Source organism: Diorhabda carinulata, chromosome 4, assembly GCF_026250575.1.
Source record: "Diorhabda carinulata isolate Delta chromosome 4, icDioCari1.1, whole genome shotgun sequence".
In the NCBI taxonomy this organism is placed as follows: Eukaryota; Metazoa; Arthropoda; class Insecta; order Coleoptera; family Chrysomelidae; genus Diorhabda; species Diorhabda carinulata.
In genome coordinates this window covers 26,997,920-27,022,101 of record NC_079463.1, presented here as the reverse complement: position 1 = coordinate 27,022,101, position 24,182 = coordinate 26,997,920, and the positions used below count along the sequence as shown (strand labels likewise).

At 31.8% G+C, this 24,182-nt stretch overlaps 1 protein-coding gene across 1 annotated transcript in view; it reads right to left on the bottom strand.

Annotated features, from left to right (window-relative positions):
* LOC130893394 (rho GTPase-activating protein gacF-like) overlaps nucleotides 1-24,182 on the bottom strand; it is a 438,283-nt gene that overhangs the window by 245,071 nt on the left and 169,030 nt on the right. The window lies entirely within an intron of this gene.

Here is a 24,182-nt window from a genome sequence, read left to right as displayed (position 1 = left end):
TTTACTCCGAAAAACACAGTACATTGCCATACGTAATCATCCATAAAAAATATATAATGTTCGAATGTATAATTTAGAAAATGTAAGTTTTGATTTCGCAACTTTAAATGCCTATAACTCAGAAACGAGGGGTCGTATGACAAAATGTTTTTATCTCACGGCATTTTTTTCACGCAATCTACTCACTCCCGAATTCTTTACATCAAGTCCCGGAGTAACCTGTATATTAACAAAAATGCAAATTATAAGATTTTAAGTAATTCATTCGTATATTTCACCTACTTATTATCGGCTCATGTGGTGTCATGAAAAGCAAGAAAATGAGCGAAATTTCAAGTCAATAGGTTGACTAAAAGTGAATGAACATTTGATTATAAAATTCCATCTAACAGACGAACAAACTGAATAAGTTAAATAAAGTGTGGTAAAAATAGTGCTTGAGTGAAATTTTGATTACTTCACACTCAATATAGATATTCATTTGATAGAGAGAGTACGTCATGTTTCCAATTAGTAGAGTCAGAATATGTATATAATGAACTTTCTTAAAATTGTTGGTGTGCGTTATCTGTTGAATGTCGCAGGTTACGACACTGTATTGAAAACCATTTTAATTAAAATGAGCAGCTCCTGAATATGTCTGCTTGATCCAAATTTCACTCTATAACATATTTAATTAATAGCGTTCACAAAGTCATTCAACCACGTCAAAATTTAATGAAAAATAAATTTTAAATTTATAATTAATAACGCGTCACGTCAGTCGATGAAAATGTGTTCGCTTTTTAATTAAATACACTGTAATATTTATTGTTTTATTGTTGGAATTCTGTATAATACTATTTTTGTATTTTTTAGAATTTCAGGATAGACCAAATGTTCACTGAATACAATGAAATTGTTTTGAATAGTACAGAAAATATTTTTCAAGCTTGTGGAAAATTCTACATACATAGTAAAATGTGTACCCAGATAAAAGAGAAAAAATTCTTGATTCTAATTTTAATTTTTTGAAGTTTAGTTCTACTACAAAAGATTAATTTGAGTTTGGGAAAATCAAGTATACCTCTGTAAATTTATCAGAAATCCTATTTATCTTCTTTCATCTATTGTAGCAAATATGAGAAAAATATTATTTTTTTAATGTCACTTTCATTTGGACTATATTCTTATTGAACTATTTGTCTTATTTTTCCTCATACAAAGAAATCTATTATTTCAAGGTCTGGGTATATTAAGGCCACTATGTCACATTCATTTTCCCAAACCATTTTTCACCAAATTGATTAGTTAACCAGTTAGTAATCGTTTGTATAGAAAGAGCCGTAATGTTGAAAGAAATGATTCTGTTTAATATTTAAGTTCGTCAACGGATTTGCAGAATTTCTAAGTTAACTGATTTAATGTTTCTTCAATAAAGGAATGTCTGATAATTCCTAGCTCGTATGACATAGCACAACAAACATTCACTTTTTTGCTTTATTGTTTTAATTATGTAATGGGGATTGCCTTTGCTCCAACAGTTTTGTAAAGATGGTACACCATTTGTAGTAGAAGTTCTTTTCTCAGAAAGAATAATATTATTAAACTTTCTTTTTTCTAAAATTAGCTAGAGACAAACAGAACAACAAACCCATTCTCTCGTTTCTTATTCAATACCCTTGGTATCCCATGAATATCTCAGCGGTATCCTCTCTATGACCCAGTTTACTTTTAAATTCCAAATTTTTAATAAGTAATGAGCATGTATTGAACAAAGTGAACGTCTTCTTGAAAATCTTCTATTCCACTATCTATGCAGTTAGACTTTCTGCTTGAACTGTGTAATTTTTGGAACGTATTTTCTGTGCATCAGAAAACATTTGAGTGAATTGTGATTCGTTCATTTACTTTTCTATTATGCTCTCTTATGTTCAAAATATTCCATTTGATATGAGAAAATTATTTTCCAATTATTATAGCTTCACTGGAGTTGAGGGTGTTCGGGTATTCAAAATAGGAATCTTTAGTAGCAGTCCATGGTAGCCTGGTTTAACCAGGGGATTCTTCTCACCCTGACAGATCCGGCTGCTACCTTATTCGGAAATCATCAGGCCATCGAAGTCTGATGCCCATGAATTTCTAGGATATATATGAGACATAGTTATTCCTACCAACCAGGCTAGCTTGGATAGGGTGACATGTTTGCATCATTATAGTATTTCCTCTATCATTGATGTAGGGTTATACCGCCTATATTCGGTTTGCTAGAGCCTCGTTTGCGAGAAACAGGGTATACCAAGTCTATTCTGGACAGTGGGTGAAGTTGGCCTGAGTAGAAGCAATTTCTGAGTCATACGATGGGATCTGCATGTATTGATTTTGAAGCAAATAAAGTGAGGTGAAATTATTTTAGACTTTTTTTGCTGTTTGTCATATTCCTCTCTTCAATCAAGCTCCATCTCTTAAAAATAGTCTCCCTAAAGTAAAACCTACTATTTAATTTAAAATCCAGTTCAAAGCGCGCAACCGGAGGCAATCCAATTATTTGTAAAACCGGAGTAATTATCGACATTTCGGACCTCGATAAATGGATTCTTCGACCTTAAGAAGGCTTAACTAACCGTTTCTATTATGATTCTAAAGCGGGTAGCCTACAGAAGTCTATCCAAATTACGAACGTGTCTCCGCCCTAGAGCCGTTCCTGTCTAGATGTATTGAAATTCTAAAATTCGGCGAAAGCTTGCATTTGACTTACTCTTTATAAACCACGGAATCCGTTTGATGTTTGTTTTTTAATATACGTTTTTATAGCAAGCGGTTGATTTACATGGTTTCTTTTAGATAATTTCTAGGAAGGAGTATCTGTTTATTTGTTTTGTTTCTTCATTTTTCTAGAATTTTCAAGAAATTCGTTTGGATATATAAGCCGTTCAATTTAGCGCAATTTAGTTTCAGTTTATAATAAATAGTCGTAGTGAACAGAACGAATTAGCAAAGTAATCTAAGAATTTGAATAGATTATTTAATTTATTTAATTGATAGTGATAAGTGAATTATTATTAGTTAGTTAAGTGTAGTGTATAGTATTTAAATAAATTAAGACACTGTTTATTAATTAACTCCACAAACAGAAATCGTACAAATAAATAAGAAAACAAATACATTATTATTTATGTATTAGATCCTATTATTAACAAATATAATGTTCATTAATCTTAGGGACTGGAATATATTAATCCTTGTTGTTTATGTTTTTTCTCAATTCCTCCCATGTACTTACACCCTGGGGGGTACAACTGTTTGGTTTAGTTTTTTAAAAATATCACTTTTCTTATATATTCAGTATTAAATGCACCTTACAGATGCAGCCAAAAAAAATAATAATAAATGCAAGTTCAGAACCGTTTGATACAATTTTTGTATACGTCGCATTATTAAAACGAGATAGTGTTTAAAGCTCTATATTTTGAAAATAAATTGGAAAGTCATAAATACATTAAAAAACACACACATGTATCTAATCAAAAAATATTGAACGGAATCAAATAAGATGTAAGTATATGCAAAAATAAAGATCTGTTGTCTTAAGTAAGGTAAGAATTCACTTGAATTTAATGTCAATTATTATATTAAATTGAAATGAAGTGACTTAACGATCATTGTACGTCACTCTCGCTTCTGATCATTGACACACATCCTACTTTTCTCCAAGCGGTGTTTGAAAAATAATATCCTATCCTTCTGGTCAGGCAACCCATAATACAGCCATGTATCACATTAAAATGTTATTTATTATCCAGTATGAAAAATTTTTCGGCAATTTATACATAATTTATAATTAATTATATCATTTTATTGTATATTATTTCTAGGTAATTTGTATTTGTATTGATTTTCCCCAACATTCAATTAACATATCATGAAATATCGCATATTTTCTCGATATCTTTGACAAAATACATGATTTAATATGAATATTGGTGAAATATTTAATAATATCGCGTGAAATATATGATACAGATTGTTGAAGAATTTTGAAATCAAACTTTTTCCAATAGATGGTAATATAAGAAACAAACTCAATACAGCGTTACTAATTTTAAAGTGATGTTTCTAATGAATAATGAAATCGATGAAAAAAAAATTAAGTATATTAATAGCATTGGCACCATTTAAATTTTTGTTGGCTGTTAAATATTATGAACTAAATTAAATATATGAAGATTGTGCTCAACAACAAATTTCATAACGATATTTTGTGATTTAAATTATATATATTTAAAATAGCTTCAATAGTTTAATGGTTCGTGAGCAAGATATCAAAATATAAAAATCAATTAATTCTTAAACAAACTTGTGAGAAAGAGCAGCAATTTAGCAAGATACAGATACACTTGTCGGCTCAAATTTGACACGCCACGCTAGAATCAATGTTTTCTTGGCCATTAAGATTAGATTGGAGTTGTACGTATTTACTGGGTTCTAATGTATTCTTAATTATTTCTTATGTTTAGCAGCTATTATAGAGTTGAACTAACTATTATTATTTTGTACTTTTTATTATGAGATCATAATGCCGTAGAGCTATATGCAAAAATACTAATAGAAATACCAAAGAAACGGGTATTAAATACTTTGGTTTCCAAAAAAAAAAAGACGAAGCAGTGGATAGGACCCTGTGGTCGAGAGAATAAAATTAACTCAAAATATAGTAAATCCATGTCGTAAATAACAAAAAAATTCTTTTTTTTCCCAATAATTATACTTATTTTATGTTTTTGTCGATTCATTCGTAGAATTATTACCAAAAACGTTTTCATTCTGGTTGGAAATATTCAGATACCCTTTATTTATGTGTTATTTATTTTAGCGCGTGTTTGTTGCATTCATTTCAAAGAGGATAGTTCCATATAATGTGTCTAGGTTTAAAACATTGTTTATTCACTTATATATTATTATGGCCAAGTCAAGAACCTACAAAACTGAAATCAGACCCATAATGACGTACACATCAGAAACTCGGCCTGATCAGCAAAAACAAAAAGGCTCCTGAAAACAAGCGAAATGAAAGTACTACGAAAAATTACTGGAAAAACGCTCCTAGACAGGGAACGCAGCGACGACATAAGGCAAAAATACAGGGTGGAAAATATTAACGAATGGGTACTGAGCAGAAAGCGCGAATGGGACGAACACATAAGTAGAATGAGCGAGGAAAGAATAGTAGGATAGCACGAGACAACTCCCCACTGGGGAGAAGAAGTATGGGAAGGCCACGAAAAAGATGGAGTGATAATCTTACCATCAATTGAGGCAATAAGCATACTGCGAAAAATGAACAGCCTAAAATGGAGTAGAAAAGAAGAAGAAGAAGAATATTATTCGCTCCAAGAAATAAATATTATTAAATAGAATAATTTCATAATTCTGCTAATCATTTTTTAAATAGTTTTTTATTTCACGGAATAGGCAAGAAATTATATTCCTAAAGGTTCTAAAAAATTTCAGGAACCCACTATGTAGTCGTTAATGACAGATAAAAAGAAGGAATAAAATTTGATTGAATATATATTTTTCATATTGCAGAATAATTGTTTATATTAATCGTGAAACTGGTTCTTCTGTTTTACATTAGGAAAAATTATTTGCGGCTTATGATAGAACAAAGCAATTCAAAGTTAAACTCAATATCTGACATTTAAGTCTTAGATCAGATTCTGGGTTTATCTTTCAGATAAGTATATGTTGAAAATCCCTTCTCGCATAGATATGTTGTGCAGAATAGTAATAGAACTTCAATGGCTTTTTTGTCAGAACATGATATTCATTTTGTATACTGAGCCAGAAGTTATTCCAAGATTGATCTTTAAAAATTGCTTCTAGAGAACTGTCACAAGATAACTCTATGAGTTTTTTTTTTCCAGTATATATAGAGAGGTTTCTGAACTTACATTTACTTGAAATGGATTACGTAAACAGTTGTTTGAGATGGATAAATTACATCTGTTGGGAACATAGTAATCGAAAGTTAATCGAAGATATTTCAGATGTTCACATATACTTCCTCTAATATTTTTGTCAAGTTTAATTGAATTTTCTCATATAAAAGTTCTGGCAGAATGGAAACATCGACACATTTGCTGGAATTGAAGCCAAAAATTGATCTTTTTCAACATAGTCCAATTCTATCATGTACACTGAAAATGGTGACACTCTCGCCTTGTGAAGACATATTTAATTCATTCAGTTCACAAAAAATGTCAGCAAGCTTTTACAGCCAAAAAACATTGGATATACAAGAAGACAAGTAAAACGGATGATCAATAAGAAACTTTAGACTTCAATTCAAACAAACGCATTAAAACTTTTGCACGGAAAAGCCATCTAACTTCTGTGTGAAGTAGTAAAAAAACGTGTGAACTTCCAAAATCCTTACAAAGCGTACGGAATAGTTGACAATTTGTAGTACGCGCTTTTATAAGCTTATCTATGAGTATAACATTGAGTCCATTGAATTTTCTCGTTGATCTTCTTCACCCGTGCCACAAAACTAGAAAATTTTCTTGTCATCTATTTTACACTATCTGTACTCACACTCACACAATAAGACACGCTTATTCCATTCTTTTCAAAAACCCATTGATCATATCTAAAATCGCTTCTCTAGTTGTGTAGGTTTTCAAAGGTTTTGCAAATAGTACAACTTCTTGAAAAATATTCGTAAAAAGATATCTAACGTAGACAAGCAAGACTGCGACATTGCTATTTTGTTTATCAATTTTTTTTGTTATATTCATGTATAATACATCTCTGGATTAGATGTTTGTGAATTTTGCAAATGAATTCAGTACTGTGCACATAAAATGGTTTTATATAATGACAAAGTTAATTCCTTATTTTCTCAATATAATCGTTCCCAATTCATCCTAATTCTCCATCAAAGTGAGCGTTTTGAGTATACGCTTGATCGTGTAGAAACGAAATTGGAAAGGAAAACAAAATAATCCTTTAAATAGGAAATTTCCTTTTTTCTCCCCCTGCATATGGGGATAAAAGGGATCTTTCACAATCGACATAAAGTCGTTATCCTCTATCTAAAGTAACCAGTGACTAAATGGTTTAGAGCATTGGGAATATATGAATTCAGGACCGTAACACTAAAATTCTTGTTAGAGAAATTGCAATAAATTTTTTTAAAAAAGAGTTATATGTTCTTGATTTTCGGTCATTTCAATAAATAACGTGTTTTGTTTTATCGATATGGTTTTTAACGTTTCGGCATTTTAAAAATAACTTACTCGCTGTCATGTTAAGCACCAGAAGTAAAAAGATTGCCAACAAAAACTGAGTGGTACCAGACCTAACAATTACTGGCAATTAGTAATGCAGATGTTATAGAACAGTTTATGATGGCCAGTGTATCAACTCAATTGCCAACTAAAAGGAAATAAAGAGTGTTTATTAGGTAACGTAATATTTTGATATCTATTAGGTTTGAAATTGTTTTTTTTTCGAATAACTCAGGCCAAATTATTGAAAATTTTTATTTTGATAGTATTATAATTTTCTACCATCAGTTGATTTTAATAAATTCATTGTAGATACTGCGATATATGATAAGAGGTTATGGTGATGTGTTACAATACAATACAATGATAGTGTTACAATTTGTAGACAAGCGTTTGGAAACATTTTAAAACGTACATTGTCACAACAAAACAAATTCAATTATGTGAATAAACCTCATAATTATTATACGGCAATCCGTATAATAATTTATATTAACAATCAATATTAATATAAAACCAATATGTATAATCAGTTTTACAATACATGTTGTTCACAGCGACTTTCCAGTAAATATTCCTTCAAATTCTAGCGAAATGCGGGAAAACATGTAATAGATTTGATTTCAATTGGCAAATTATTGTGCATTTTTTACATTCTACAGTATTGAGCCTTTAGCTAACTCTGAACTTGGAGTAGATAGAAAAATATCGTGCTCCGCGTTCCTAGGAAGATAGCTGTGCAATGGCCTTTCTAAAATAGGAGAAGTGTGCTTAAGCAAACGTATTCAAATATAAATAAGGGTCAATATTTTGAGTAAGTACGAGTATCTAATAGCTCTTTTTGTAGTTTAAAGATCGCTCAAAATGAATCGGACAACAAGTTACCCAAAAGGGAAGGACATATCGGAGATGTTACTCAAAAGGGGAATAATAAATTGTTATAGAGGTTGATAAGTTCATTTCCATTGAAACTGATTTTTGCTCAAGACAGACAGAAATCAATTTTCTAGAAAAATTGGCGATATGTAACTCCCATTTCAAAGACTTGTCTACAACAAGCCCTAAGAATTTTACAGATTCAACGACGTCATTGGTGGTGTTATTTAGTTCAAAAGGCTACCAGAGACCATTGCGTTAGGAAAACTGTGGCTTGAATCTCTTCACACGCGGCGTTCCGGATCTTCTGTGATTCCCATAGTGTGGAGATGAAGTCTTAGATGACCGTGTTTAGCTAAAAGGCCTGCTAGCAGTTTTGCAACTGTTTAAGTGGAGCAATTGTTTGACAAGAGAAGCAAAGGCCTATCTATGTGTGCCTTATCTTTTTCCATACCAGGTATTAATCTCCGCATAGCCTGCTTTGCGAGAAGACTGCTGAAAGTTGGAATAGCAATACCAAGAATGGATATTGGACTGACACGAATATAGCGAGTGATTAAGCCTAATAATAAGATAGCTCACGTATTCAATGAAAAGTACCCAAATTGCAACCAAATGACTAAAATTTTACTTGTAGACAGGGTACGAAATATTGAGGTATGACTTTAGACATCGGAAGTTAGATTTAAGATGGAAAGAGCATGTTAAAATGGGCAACAAGGACCAGAATCAAAATACAGTCATTATTACTGCTTATTAGTTATCGATGAACAAGGTGTTTCCCATAAGAGCCGACACAGAGCCGTGTTGCATCCCTGAAGAGTTATAAGGCTTCAAAGTTGGGCCAAAAATTTCGAAAAAAGCGATCGAACTATCCCAGTTGATAGAAAAAATTATATTTTGATACCATGGATAATTTGCTTTCAAAACGTTTTTCATTGTTGTAATTTTCCATAAAACTTTGTCAATTTCAAGGAAAATTCCAATAACCAAGAAGATATTTTCAACAGTGTTGTTCAGAAGTTAGAAAAAAATCAAGAAATAGGCTATGACTTTTATTAGAATTAGACAATTTGCAATTCAGTTTTTGAATTTTTTCAATTTTTAGATACCTACAAATATGGCCCCATTCAGAGAAAAAAGTGGAAAAGTTGGAATACATCAGATAAATTGAGGAGACTAATGGAAAGAGAAAGTGGTATAAAAACACAAATTTCAATTTATAGAAATGAACATCAATAACTGGCATTTGCCGACGTCATAGTACTCTGGCAAGATTGTCTATTGTCTACTATTGGGAGAGAATATTTCTAGTGATCGATGAAGAAAAAACAAAATACCTGGTAAGAAGAGACAATGAAGAAACAAATCGAATATTTGGGAGTCGGTATGACAAATAAAGGAAACGGAAGGATGGAAATAGTAAAAAGAATAGCAAGAAACAGCAAAACAGCAGAAATAGTATGAAAAATGTTGAAACCAAAAGATATATCACGAATTACTAAAATAAGAATATACCAAACAATAATAAGACCATAAGTTACCTCCGCATGTGAAGATAGAGTATACAAAAGAAAAACAAACAGAGAATTGGCAGACTCAAGCAACCAAGTATAACCTATATAACAAAAGCACAAAGAGCGAGATGGTTGGCACCTAGAGGTAGAATGACAGAAGATACCCATCTATCTTCTGACAGAAAGAGTACTAGATGGTGGAGAAGGTGGAAAAAAAAAGAAAAAGACCGAAGAAAAAGTAGTTGGAGTAAGTGAACAGATTCAAGATCAGTGGGATTGAGGGGATGAAAAAAAGAGGAAAGAAAACTGAAAAAAAAAATCGGGAAGACAGAGTGGAAGATTTCGAAACCAAGGGGCCAGATAGGCCTGTAGAGCTGATATATACAAAAATTGACACTCAAGAAGAATACAAATCGATCCATAACTATAAAAATAATTAAATTTATCTATAGTTCTCATTCTGTAAATAAAGATCATTTTATTGATAATATTCTGTCAACATTATTGATCTTTTTTATCCTGTAGCACCATCTATTTGTGAAATTTACAAGTATGATTTAGAAATTCTAAATCATTCTGTTCCATATTCAAATTTAGTGAATCAACGTATGCGATGTGAATAAAAATTTCAATATTTTTTATTGAATCATTTATTACCATCAAGAGTGAGAAAAAATGCATGATTTCTAGTCAAGAGGTCTGTTAAAATTTGATGCAAATTTGAATACGAATAGGAAAATTAACAGAGTAAGTTAAGCAGAGTGTGGTGAAAATTTTTTTTATTCACTACCCAAAATTATTAAATGTGTAGTCTCATATACAAAAGTTTATGTATTCCAAGATTTGTCATTTGAGTTCATAAATACTTAGAAAGAGATTTTTTATCTGCACTTCAAGACCTCAGAAAATAAGTGATTATTTAATAATGATATTTTTCGAAACAAAAATTTACTTACAGAACTTTTATTTGTAGAAATTAAACAACGCTCTAAATAACTCATTTTAGCTGGATCTTCCTAGCCTGATTGTTAAGCAAACCTTATAAAATTACTTAACTGAGAAATTCTGAAGAATTCTGAAGATATAAACAAAACTGTTGTAATCCTTGTACGCTGATGTTGAGTGATATATGGTTCTAAATATAAAACTTATAACGTATTTCAGTTAACTACAGAACAGCTACTTCATTTTAGAATGATCATTCGGCTTATTAAACGCAGATGTCTTGTAAATTTACAGTTTACAATATTAAACTCAATATTTCTCTCTATTTTAATCCGGAGTACAGGGAACATTTATTTAACGTACAGTTACTGAACTTTATTCCCTCAATTTGCGTTGTTAAAGTTCTAATCCCTGCAGCGCGGTAATTTTGTTAGTTAATTTGGCACACCTGCTTATAGTAACACTTACATGATGTAAAGCTTCTCCCTCTCTCATAATTACTAATAGTTTACCAATAATAAAACAAAATAGAGTCACGGGTCAGAAACTTACTATAGAATACAAGCTGTTAAGGATATTGAGTTACAACTTTGCAAATTTGGAACAGCATTTGTTTTGATATAAATTATCAATTAATTGATTTCTCTCTCTCACACATACACTCGTTCTATCCTCAATATCTCAGGTTCTATTCAAGATAGAGACTTCGTTTTGGTTAAGAACACTCGCTGAAACACCTTCTTTCTTTTGAGTTTTTGAACACTTAAATCGGTCGAGTTGGAGAGGAGCTAGGCGCGGACATTCAATGTGGAGTTATGGATTTTTATAGGTTTTTGGCAATTTTTCTACATTCAAAGATCTATATCTCAGGTTCTAATATAGCTACAGAGTTCGTTCTTTTCTATTTTAATGATTTCTGATACTTATTTAATGGATTCGATGCGAGCGAAGCCGCTAGTTACTAGTTTAGTTTATAGAAAAATTTACATGGATTCAATCCCCCCCATACATGTAATAATATGCGTCAAAATAAGAAAATATTCACAGATATTTTCAAAGGTTTATTAAGAAAAGTTTTAAGACTTGATCCTGTTTTTGGGGCACAGCTAAATACGATGTATACAATAAAGCAGTTTATTAATTCAATTATTCCATATTCTAATTTTTGCTGATTACATTAAAAAAATTTGATGAAAAATATTTTAGAGAACCAATCAGAAAAAAAGTTTTTGCTGGGTGGATATTATTTCAATTATGATTTAGTTTCTACGGTTTTAATGTATATATGGGAATATTTTTAGCTTCTTATAAAATAGAGAAATAATTTATTTACTTATATGAATTTCGTAGATACCAGATACCTGTGTGAAAAATGGATTCAATATGGAGTATTATGGGCTTCTTGCAATGAGTGAATACAAAACAAAAACCACACCAAGTTAGTTTTGGTCTTTTTCTTGGTCTTACACTAAAACTCTTGCAAGCTTTGCACGTTTAGGTAATTTGTCAAGGAAATTTTAGATATAGTTTTTAATTGATTCAATAGTTTTACGAGTGATAAATATGAGAAGCTTCTAGAAATATGAAGTATTCACAATCCGCGTAGTAGCAAATAAACTGTCGTGCATAGGATAATTCTAGGAGTTTTTTTATAGAATGAAGAAATTGTATTAACAGTGACCAGTGTTTGTGGGATTATTTTTCAGGCCAACTTATGGAATCGTATTAATTTTTATGGTTCTGAAAAGAGGAGAATGCTACCTTGAGAATACTCAGTTTTATAATTTGAGCCAAATTTTGAGATCCACTTTGAAATACGCCTGTGAGACTTAAATAATGACGAATAAAACTAAACAGAAATTAGAAATCTGGGAGAGACAAATACTAAAAAAAAATTTGGGAGGAAAGCAGACAGAGTTAAGATGTGAGAGAAGATCAAACAATGAAATTTACACACTTTTCAATAAGTCGCCAATCAGAGCGTTTATAAAGACAAGAAGGTTACAATGGCTAGGTCATTTAGCACGAATGGACGAAGACAGACTCTTAAAACGAGTTGCATGGAAGATACCAGAGTGCAAGAGGTAAAAAATTTTCAATTCACATACTGCTTACTAATTAATAATAATAATTAATAATTTTATCAATTATACCAGCATCGCTTATTACTTCATAATTTTCAAATCTCAATATTTTCCAAAAACGGTACACAGTATCGAGTTTTATCAAAAGTAACTTTTTGGAGTAAATTGAATGATGTTTATGCTCACTTGAAATTTTGATTAATAAATCAAGTATTGAAAAAGTTATTTTCAGTACTACTTGGAACGAATCGTGTATCTAGCGCCCTCTATGAGAGTAAGACAGATTCATTGGATATATCAGCTTCTAAAACATATTCGTATAAAATTTCAATACAATGTTGCCAGTAGTTGCGGCAAAATCGTAAAAACGTGTAGCATATTTTTTTTCTTCAAAGCCCTTTATGTTGAATACGGATAGCGATACGAAATTTTTTTACTGAGCAAATTCCAAATATTTTTCGGTTTTCTATCTATTCTAGAGACAGGATCACCTTCTTTCGAAACACCCGGTGTATAATTTGAAACGGGAGCCTAAGTCAAAAAACAAAACCCTTTCAAGTACTGTTGTTAATAGAAAAACAGCAACCAAATTACAATGTTTTGCTGCGTAAGACAAGTCAAGGACGACTGTTGAACTATTTGAAAATTATTTAAAACCAATAGTTTTTCCAAATATTTTTTTTAGAAATGATAAAATAAAAGCTAACTACGAAATTCATTATTATGAGTTATAAATTTATTATAAAAATAAAATTATTACAACGTTTTTCATTTAACAATTTGTTCTCTCTTATAGTTTACAAAATCCCAAATATTCTTTTCGAGTATATACTATGTGAAAAACCCATGCCAGAATAATGCTTCATGTATACATTTTTGGTAAGCGGTTGAAGGAAACTTTTCTTGTATATTTATACCCTAAAATTAATAACAATATTTGAGCAAATTAAAGAGACTTACATAATCGGTCTTGGTAAGTTTTGTACCGCAAAATGATTGTCCCGGTATTAGTCATGTTTTTTCTGCAAGACCAAGACCAAGGCCGCAAGATCAAGCCCAGTATCGCTAATCACTACGGGATTGAAGTCCCTTCTTCACTGCTATCTATTAATGATCTATTTAAAATATACTCCGTTGTTTTGGTTCCTATTATTCTAAGCGGAACAAGTTTTCTACACTTAAATGGAATTGAATGGAGAATTGCAAGTCTTTCTATTGAATATAAATTATAAAAAAACTAACTATAACATGACCACAATACCATCGGTTACTTACAAAATTTAAATAAGATGATTAAGTATTTTATAACATATATCACCTCCGAAATAATAATTTCATTCTATAATTTAGTCGTAAATTAGCTATTAATTTCATTTCAATTTCTTCGTTTGTATGTTTAGTTGTAGTTGTCAATATATTCACAAAAATAAAGTCACTCGGACTCGTGTTTCATTATAAAATGGCTATTTTCCTCGTTTAAGTGTCTATTCACTTTGAGGGTTTCAGAGAAAATGCTGGTGTGCCAAACACCACACAAGTGTTTGTTACATAGATCGATTACAAAAGAAAGCATTGCGAAAAACAAGGTTTACTTCAGTCCATGAGATATTTCCGTTAAGAAGCACTTTTATTTTAGCACACATCCACTTCAGAAAGACAAAACTAAACAAAGTTAAATGGCTGCTTTTAGTACATGATTTTTACTATACCATCTTGATGGAAATAAAAGATTAATTGATGATTATTTATTTTCCATTACCGTTTATCCACATTAACAATCCTTTAATTTGAAAATTTACCACTCTCTATATTTCACCCCCTATAGAAAATTCAAATAAATACAAAGCCACGTCGCAATTATTTTTAAGAGGGACGGTTTGTAGGCTGGTTTTCAACTAAATTACATCAAACCTCGAGGGCGAGCACACCCCTAAAATCTTAAATGGGAAGGGGGATTCACTGTTACCTTATTTCAAAGAGCGTTTAACTACTTCTCTGAATATATCGCACTTGGCCTTTTTTTATGAGTTTCAGATATGAAAACACTTTGTAATACGAGGTGTGGCTATTTAATAACAAGAATGGTGATATCAAATTATCACCTTCAAAACCCCTCTTCTATTCCTATATGCTCCATGCTCCATGGGAATCTTCCATTCTTCGTAAAAGTGCAGGAAGTCTTTTTCTTTCAGGACACGCGCCGCTTTTTTTTAAAGACCCTATATATATATATATATATATATATATATATATATACATTCGTAATCAACACACCTAGTTAGTCGAAGGACTTTTCCAAAAATAATTAGCATGGAGTAAGACCTCAGGTCTGAAACAATCGAGGAGATTTCTTTCTTATTGTACCAACTAGTCCCAAAAAGCCTATTCAGTGAGTAAAGATGAGTTATGAAGAGTTACCGGCCAGCAGACACTGTCTGAAAATAACCATCTGATAAACATCGGAGGAATTCTCGACAACTCTTGTCGTTTCTGTAAGGAACTGAAGAAAACAGGCGAATACCTCTTTTGTCAGTGCGAGGCTGAATATGTAATTACATTCAAGCTCCTTAAGGTCAGAAAAGGTAAGCCACCTAGTTCTCAGACATTTTGTAAAGTCGTTTCTTCCTGACTGGTACATATTAAGGGGACACAATAAATGAATAGGTCAAATTGGAAGCAAGGTACGCCTTAGCTCATTTAATGGTAATGGTAAAGGTAATGGCGATATCATTTTTGACTAACTTTTCGAACAATGAACCTATAGATTTGAAAAAGTCAGATAGGGTTGCAGCAGATGGAGGAAAAAATTCATTTCGCTAACTACAGATATGTTCCAAGTTCAATTCCAGCGTTTCACCTTTGTTGTTTTCAATTACTGGTTGAATAAGAATAATTTCATTCCAGACACACAATCTGCAGGTTTCACTAAATCTAGTGTCGCCTTTATCTATGAAGTAGCGAAAACTTTCCAATTATTTTTCTATTTGGAGACGATCATCACTTAAAATTCTATTCAGCTTATTACTATCAAGGACGCTTGAAAAACAAAAACTGAGAAGTAGAAAATCCAGTTAATTCGAAAATCTCTTGTGATCTATGTAATTTATGCAGTTCAAAGTTTGCAAACGTTTAATTTTCAAAGACGTAACGATAACCTTTCATTTTTCATTCGAGAGTATACCGATTACCGACTCAGCTATGAGAGTGAAGTAACACGACAAAGAATGATATCAGTTTGGCGATGGTTAATTAGAAATGTCACGAGTTGAGCAAATAATACGAAATGATTGATATTAGATTTTGAGAAACAGATCAAATAATACAGAATTAAATGTTCCCAACATTTTAAAATTGACGGTTAAAAATAAATATATAAATAAATAAAAGATAAAACAGAACTTATAAGACCTAACCAAATATTGAGCTTTGATTCTTTAAAAATGTGAAAGTTAAATATCTTCTGCTTTTTACAGTTGTGGAGGTCATGATGGTATATCGGAAACTATAAGTTCGATTGAGTTATTCAATAGGCATACTACATTCAAATATAACTTAACCAAGTACTTTGAAGTTGATTTCTTATGGATTCGGTCATACCATGTTCAAGCCGAACTGAAACAAGCATATGAAATTTCATTTTTAACGGATTTGGTCGTACTAGAATCAAATATAATACTTTGAAATTGATTTTTTATAGACTTGGTCATATCAAGTACATTTGATTGCTTATTTGAAACAAAAATACGGATTTATTTAGATTTTCCACAGTTTGGAGTGAGTTACCCTCAGGTAACCCACCTATGACTAATATTAATTCGAGGCAGTTTTCTCCACTCCTAGTTATACTTCGGTTAACGTTATTCTCCAGATAATAATTAGCGATAACGCAAACCATTCGATTTTAAATCTATTTTAATATTTTAATCTGCCGGGAATAACTAACGTATTGTAATGTTTTTTTTTATTTTCTAATTTATTTAAACTGTTTTTCAACGATGGGATAAATTTATACACACTGTATTTAACGTACTTAATTTATTTAAACACTTAAACTAGACTTAACTGATTGTAATAATTAACTTACCACTAATACTTAACTAATTTATATAATTTATTTAAATTCATCGGTTACTTTTCTATGTCTTTCCGTTCATTATGAACTTTGATTATAAATTAACTATTTTCTCTAAACATGCTCGATATATATAAAAGAAACGATATTTCAAGAATTTTAGCAAGTAAACAAACAAAAACAAATAAATAAAAATACCTTCCTAGAAATTAATTGAAAAGAAGCAATATCAACAATCCGCCTGTTATATGAACACAAACCTCAAACGAATTCCGCTGTTTATAAAAAGTATTTCAAACATGCCGCGAGTTCGCTAAATTTTGGAATTCCTTCATTACTGGATAGGGCCGGCTTCATTTCAGGGACGAGTTCGTAACAATATGTAACAGAAGTTTGAGGAAAAAATGCGTTGACTTATTTTAATTCCAAATAACTTTTAATTTTTATGTTTCTAAATCGTTTTGATTCTACGTTTCTTCTGATATAAAATTAGAATTTTTTATAATTTTTTACAGATAAAAACTTGATGTTTCGAGTTGTTGCGATCTTTATCAAAATATATTTTTAATAATTAATTTCAATTTTAAATTATAAGATACCTAAAATCAAGACGATTTGGATACTTAAACATATCAAAAGGTCTAAGAAATAAGATATTGAAGAAAAATAACTAATTGTTACAGTATTTGTTATGTTTCAATTTTCAATTTTCGTATGTGATTTCAATTTCTGTCAATTTTTTACTTAGTTATAGCACACAAATTAGATACCCGGAAAAGTTTATGTTTCTAAATTGTCTTGATTTTGGCCCACTAAAGAAAGATAAAAATTAGACGTTTCGAACTGTTGCGTTTTATCAAAATAATAGAAGGGATTTAAATATTGGAAAAGAAAAGAAATGTCCAACATATACTGAAAATAAGTTGCGCAGAATTCCGATATGCTGCCGTGCATTAAGAAGATGTTAATTCAAAGAGAACAAGGTTGTGATCATGGATGATGTAAATTAATCACCTTATCACATTCAGATATTAAAAGCTATAATCGATTTTACACACATGATTTAGAAAATTGTCCCAATGACGTGAAATATAAATTCAAAAAGAACTTTTAAGATAAAGTTTTGGTCTGATGTGCCAAATCCGAAGCAGGCATTTCCCTTAATGTCTTCCAAAATTGGTTGGTCATTGCAATGACGAAATAATATTTTAGCCGGATCTAGTTTCTTGTTACTACGCCACAATAACCAGAGATTGGTTAGTGCCTCACGACATACCATTTGTGCACAAAAAGATAATCCCACAAATGTTCCCCAGGTTCGCCATATTGAAGAATTTTGGGTGATCGAGCAGAAAAATGTCAGTTGACGGTTGGGAAGCCGAAAATGAGCAATAACTTCGACGTAGAATATTTCAAAAAATTCGCGAAATTGGCAATGGAACGTAAAAATTTTCATTCATTATTTGAACTTAATAACTTGATTCTGTTGGAACACGATTTAATATCTTGCGTGATCAAGTCGTCCATTATATTGGAATAAACCTCATAACATGTATTATATGTTTGGGATTAATTTTACTTTAAGTGAATTCAATTTATTTAACTAAGATATTGAATGAAAAAATGTTGAAAAATTCATTTTCATGTGGCGTCACTCTAAATAATACCAAAATTTAAATAAAGCATTCGTATTAACAACACAAGTACAAAATATCTATTGATCGGTCAAACTTTATATGGTACAAGTATGGGTCAATCTAAAATTTAATTTTATGACTTTACTTCGAAAGTGGAACAGTTGTGCTTTACAACGTTTAAGCGGTAATCTAAATAGCTTCAACAACTTGGATGTTGCTTAAAGTATTATCTTTTAGATAGTTGAAACGTTGTACGTATTAAACGTTACGATGAAAGTCGGTGTTGTGGAATTCTGTTTAAGTTCCAGCTAGTTCATATTTGTAATAAATATCAAACTCTAAGCACAAGTCATGAATTAAATTGAAAAATTTAGTGGCTGAAATTTTATAAGTTTTAAAACAATGAATTACTCTCAGATCGCAACTGAACTCAAAAATTTAATGGTTTCTATAATTTTTATAATAGATAAGGATAATGGTAGATATATTTAACAAGCAGTAATATAAGTCATGACTTATACCGTTGAAGTTTCCAGTAAGGCCGTTTCGGATAGCCACTAATTTGGTCCCAAAGTATTTATATTTATACTCCGTCTACCAAGTTCTTTCCGCCTGAACGGGTGCAATCGCCTTCCAGCATTCCTCACCAAGTATAGCTATTTTGAATTTATTGTTGAAGCCTATGAGTTATCTAGTAAGAACATCTGTTTTTATCAATTTTTTAAATTATTTTATACAACTGTTTGTTTTAATATTAGCGTCATATCAATTTTATTATTATAGCTCCTTTAACCTGAAGAGAAAGAATAGAAATTCCGATCAGTAAGCTACGACGACGGACTGTCAAATATTTTGAAAGACTTTCAATTGCTATAAGCACAGTAAGCAGAATTATTGAAAATTTATTGAAACGAGAAGTGTGGAGAATGCTCCCAAATTTGGACGACCAGAAGATGCAAAGTTAGATATTCTATTGTCATTAAAACACAACCCTCATGCAACTACAACAGGAATTTCTTCAAACAAAATGTTAATCAGTCGTTTGTAATTCAGTTTTTTTAAATAGAAAAACTGCACCCATACAAAGTTCAATAAACTCTTAGCAGACGATCTGAACAGAAGTTTCGAATTTTGTGAAATCTTCGTAAAGTTTTGTAATGTAGTATTTTCAGATGAGGTCACGTTTTTTTGAAGTGAATCGACACAATTGTCACCACTGTGCTTTTGAAATTCTCCATTGGATTTAGAAAAAACACATCCAGCGCCCTCATAAAATGAATGTTTGGGTAAGAACCGCCAGGAGAAGATTGATCATTGACTCTTATTACTTTTACATGAGTTTAGAGCAGAGCGATATTTGAAATATCTTCGTATGGTCTCATTGTAGAATTTCTAGATCCCGAAAGCTTGAATCTCAGTATTAGATTCCAACAAGATGGTTCACAACCACATTTTTGTCTTAATTTTCGAAATTTTCTGAATAACCACGGAAGGTGGATTGGAAGACGTGGTTAAGATCACCTGAACTTACCCCCCTTGATTTTTTTCTGTTAGGACATTGACGACAAGACAATGTATAATGACTCGTAGAACTCCGCAGACGATCGAAAACTTTGGAAAGCTGATCTATTATCGCCTTGTCTATGTCAGATAGTGAAAAGGACACAGTTTGAAAATTTTCTATAAAATAGTTTTGGTTATTCTAATCAATTTTCTGGCTTTTTTGATGTTATCCCTACTTAAATGATTTTTTTAAAACGCAAAAATCATATGAAAAAGTTTTGTCTTCCATTTGAAAAGAAAAATTTTTTGATGACGTTATAGTAGTTTTATTTTTTGATTAAAAGATGTGGAATTAAATCAACTTTTTGACGTTCTATGAATTTTCTTCGTTACTCTAGCATAACCCATTATTTTACAATTAATATAATTTGAATTAATAATATCAATAATATTTGGAATAACTCCACTACAATAATTTCATGTTCAAGCAACAATTTGTTAACTTATGCTGAATACAACACTCCTATACAGTTTCTCTTCCGTATCGGTCCCAGCCATTAAAGTAATCAACAGCACTGTCCCAATAGATCATCTGATAGAAGAAAGAACGACGCAGAACGAGTATTGCAACAAAGAAAAGAGGAGGCGAAGAAAAAATACTCCTAAGCGTGCAGAATAGTAGATTAGCGAAGACAATGGACTCAGATGCTAATCAGAAGAGCGAAAAACTGGATAGAAAGGGAACATTTTGACGCAATACCTTTCTGAGACAGGTCGGAAAGTCAAGAGATGACGAATATAAGTAACGTTGGGAGGGGACTTACCCTTGAGACAGTCATTCGAAAAATGATAGAAAGTAAGGATATATGGTGCTGTAAGCACCTTTGTATTGCTCGAGCTCAAAGACATGGAACAGAGAATGGGAAAGAGATTGGAAAACTCCAAAGAAAATGTGTCGAAATAATACACAACAGAGAAGCCTGTCAAAGCTTTACAACAGAGAAACCAATCAAAGCATGAATAGGACCAGGACAAAAAAGAGACCACTCCGAAGTAAGACTAAACCAGGAGTAGCCAGTCATTCCCAAATAGTAGATGAGATTAAGGTTTTAGTTGGTAGCTTTGTTATCGGTGTATTCAGAAGCACTATCTTGAGTTACAACTTTCATTTCGTACATGAGCTCTGCCCCCCTCGTCCCTGAATTTTAGCTGTCAGTTCCTGCTCGAGCATTGCTCCCTCTCGTTGTTACAGAAAAATATAATTTCCGATTTTCTTCGCTATGAATTTGTTAAAATATTTTCTTCAAATCACTGTGGGAACCTCCAGTCGTCCGACAGCAAAACAATCAAAGGCTCCGTTACCCGCCAGTGGAATTCGGAGCTCTTAGATTACATTAAGTGATTTTGTTAATTCGGATGTTAACGACATCACCACCGCTCAACGTATTGTAGAAACTTTCTAGTTTATGGAAGAAGGGGAGGAATAGAAGATCTGAATTTCGCGAGTTTACAAAGGTAAGGAATATACATGTTTCCATTTAGATGAATGTCTGAATTAATACTATAAATGTTAGAGAAATTCTATTTGGGATTCAAAGTAGGTGTAACTCCTTCTACTAACTTCTTGTTCAATCAAACTGTTATTCAATTACGATTTGTGCTATTATGAGTATTATAATTTACGTTACGGGATCGGACGATCCACCAATTTAATTGTCAAAGTTGAGACATCAAACTTAACGAAAAAAAATATGGTAAAATTAATATTATAAATGATAGATATAACGACATCAAATATAAAAATATTATAGTGAACGAGTAATAGCTATTACTCCTAAATAGAATACTATACTACAGATAAAACACAATATATTATTAATCTTTGCGAACAAATTATAATTAATATTGATATTACAACAGTTGTTGAAAGTTCTAGGTGGATGTTCTTCAAATGTTATGTGTAGTACTTGTACTACTTTGTATGGTACTTTAGAGGGATGTTCATTTCTGAAAAAAAAATTTGCTCAAGCAAAGTATTAATCTTCATTTAGAAAAAAAAGCTTCCCACAAAGTTTGACCTCTTAATATTAATTTTAAATATTTATAATTAGAATATGGATTTTTACCATTTAAAATACATGTAAAAAATTTCTTTTTCCAAATTTCTAGCTCACTTTTTACAATAATGCAAATCAGTTTGATGGACCTTGTGGGCTATTTTTTCTCTTCGAAATCGCTTTAGTTTTTTTGTGAAACTTGCACTGATTCACCAATAGGAGTCGTTAAAGCACAGTTTTTGAAAAAAACATTTTCTCCTATTGGTGAACCAAAGAGCATAGAATTCCCCACAAAAAGTATTGGAAATTTGAAAAAAAGGTTTTACATGCATTCTAAATGGTAGAACTATATAAATTGTAAGTACTTAAAATTGATATTAAAAGAGCTCAAATTTGACAATATTTTTTTTCAATATATAGATAAATATTTTGCCTAAGCACTCTAAGTTATATTTGTTAATCACTTTTTTACCCAATTTTCTTTCCTTGTTGTAATTTGTTGTTTATGTTGCCGTCGATGTAACCTTGAGTAACTGCGGTTGATATCCATCCTCTTAGTTTTTTTCACAGCTGGGATGTAAACTGAGAGCTCAGGATCAGAAGTTTTAGGAACATACCATTTGTTTTTCCATACTAGCGAACTTATTTACGCTTTTTGTATGGCGCATTAACCTTTCCGGTAATTTAAAAATAAAGAGTTTGATGCAGCATAAGCTCACGACTTCAATTTTGGATAATATATGAATTTCTTCTCTAGTATAGGAATTTGATCGAACTATGATCTCATCTCATGAATGTCTTCGTGATTCACTTGACTAAAATAACTTATAGTATATTAGATATGCCGCTGAGGCGAGTAAAACTCTAAGTGATTTGAGTGATTTCCACGCATCTAAGCCTGAATATGTTCCCTAAAGTGCATGTGACAATTCAGAATGCAATTCTAGGGTAGTAATCCCCACATAGTGAAAGAAAATCATCCTAAAAAATATTTTGATGGAATTACTATTTCTAACTTCACTTGTTGATCCCAGAAATACCTGGCCCAACAGAGAAAACTCAAAAAATACATTTCAACGTAATGTCCTTTTAGCTCCATACAATTTTCGCAGCGATGTTCAATAAATTCGATACCTTTTTTAATTAGAAAAGTCAAGCTTCTCAAATTAGCTATTAATTGCCGAAATTATTTAATTATTGTTGGAGAATCTTTGACCCAGAAGCCTTTTTGTCGAACCTGGGAACAGAAAATAATGCGGGAGAGCTAAATTTGGCGAATATGGTGCAACAATAGAGTAAGGGTAGGTAACAAGAGGTAGCAATTAAAACATTTATTCATTAATTTTGGTCGGATGTGTGAGCTGGTGCATTATCTTGATGGAGCAACACTTTCTTCTTAGCCAAAAGCAGCCGTTTTTGTTGGATTTCTTAGGTCAAATGTTGTAATAAGCTCGTATAATTTTCGCCGTTGATAGCTTCTCTTTTTTCAAGATAGTCAATGAAAATTTTCCACGCGCATCCAAAAAAAACGACGTAATGATCCGGTAATCCCTTTTCAGTCTATTATTTTGTTTCGGATGTGAAGTAATGATCCCATGTTCCATTCATGGTTATGAAACGGCGAAAAAATCCAGCTTTAGGTGTAGCCAAAAGTACTCTCTAAGAAATCTGCCTGCAAAATGGGCTTTAGGGAGATAGATGATAGCATCTGGTAGGAGACAAGCTTAGGCACACATAGATGAACCTTTTGCCTCTCTTACAATCAACAACAACTTCAATTGAACAGTATAGACATCACGAGCGATCCATGGTGGATGGAGGAGGAAGATACTGGAGACCAAGCCATCGCAACGTAAAATATGGAATCAACAACCTAACGAATCCTCCGTGAAATCAAATTTGGACATAAGAAAGCTGTGCGCAAGAAGGGCGCCGCGTTTGCTCACAATGGATCAAAAGCAGCGTCGTGAAGATAGAGTGTTTGGCAATGTTTCACAGAAATAGAACCGAATTTATGTAACCATGGATGAAACGTAGTCCATTACTTTACACCAGGAACAAAAGAACAATGGACTGAAAAGGGAGAACCGGCTCCATTTGCGGTCAAGGTGATGGCGTCGGTTTTTTGGCATGCGCGTGGGATTATTTCCATTAACTATCTAGAACAAGGAAAAACTATCAATGGCGAGTATTATGAAAACTTACTGCAACGCTTGAGCA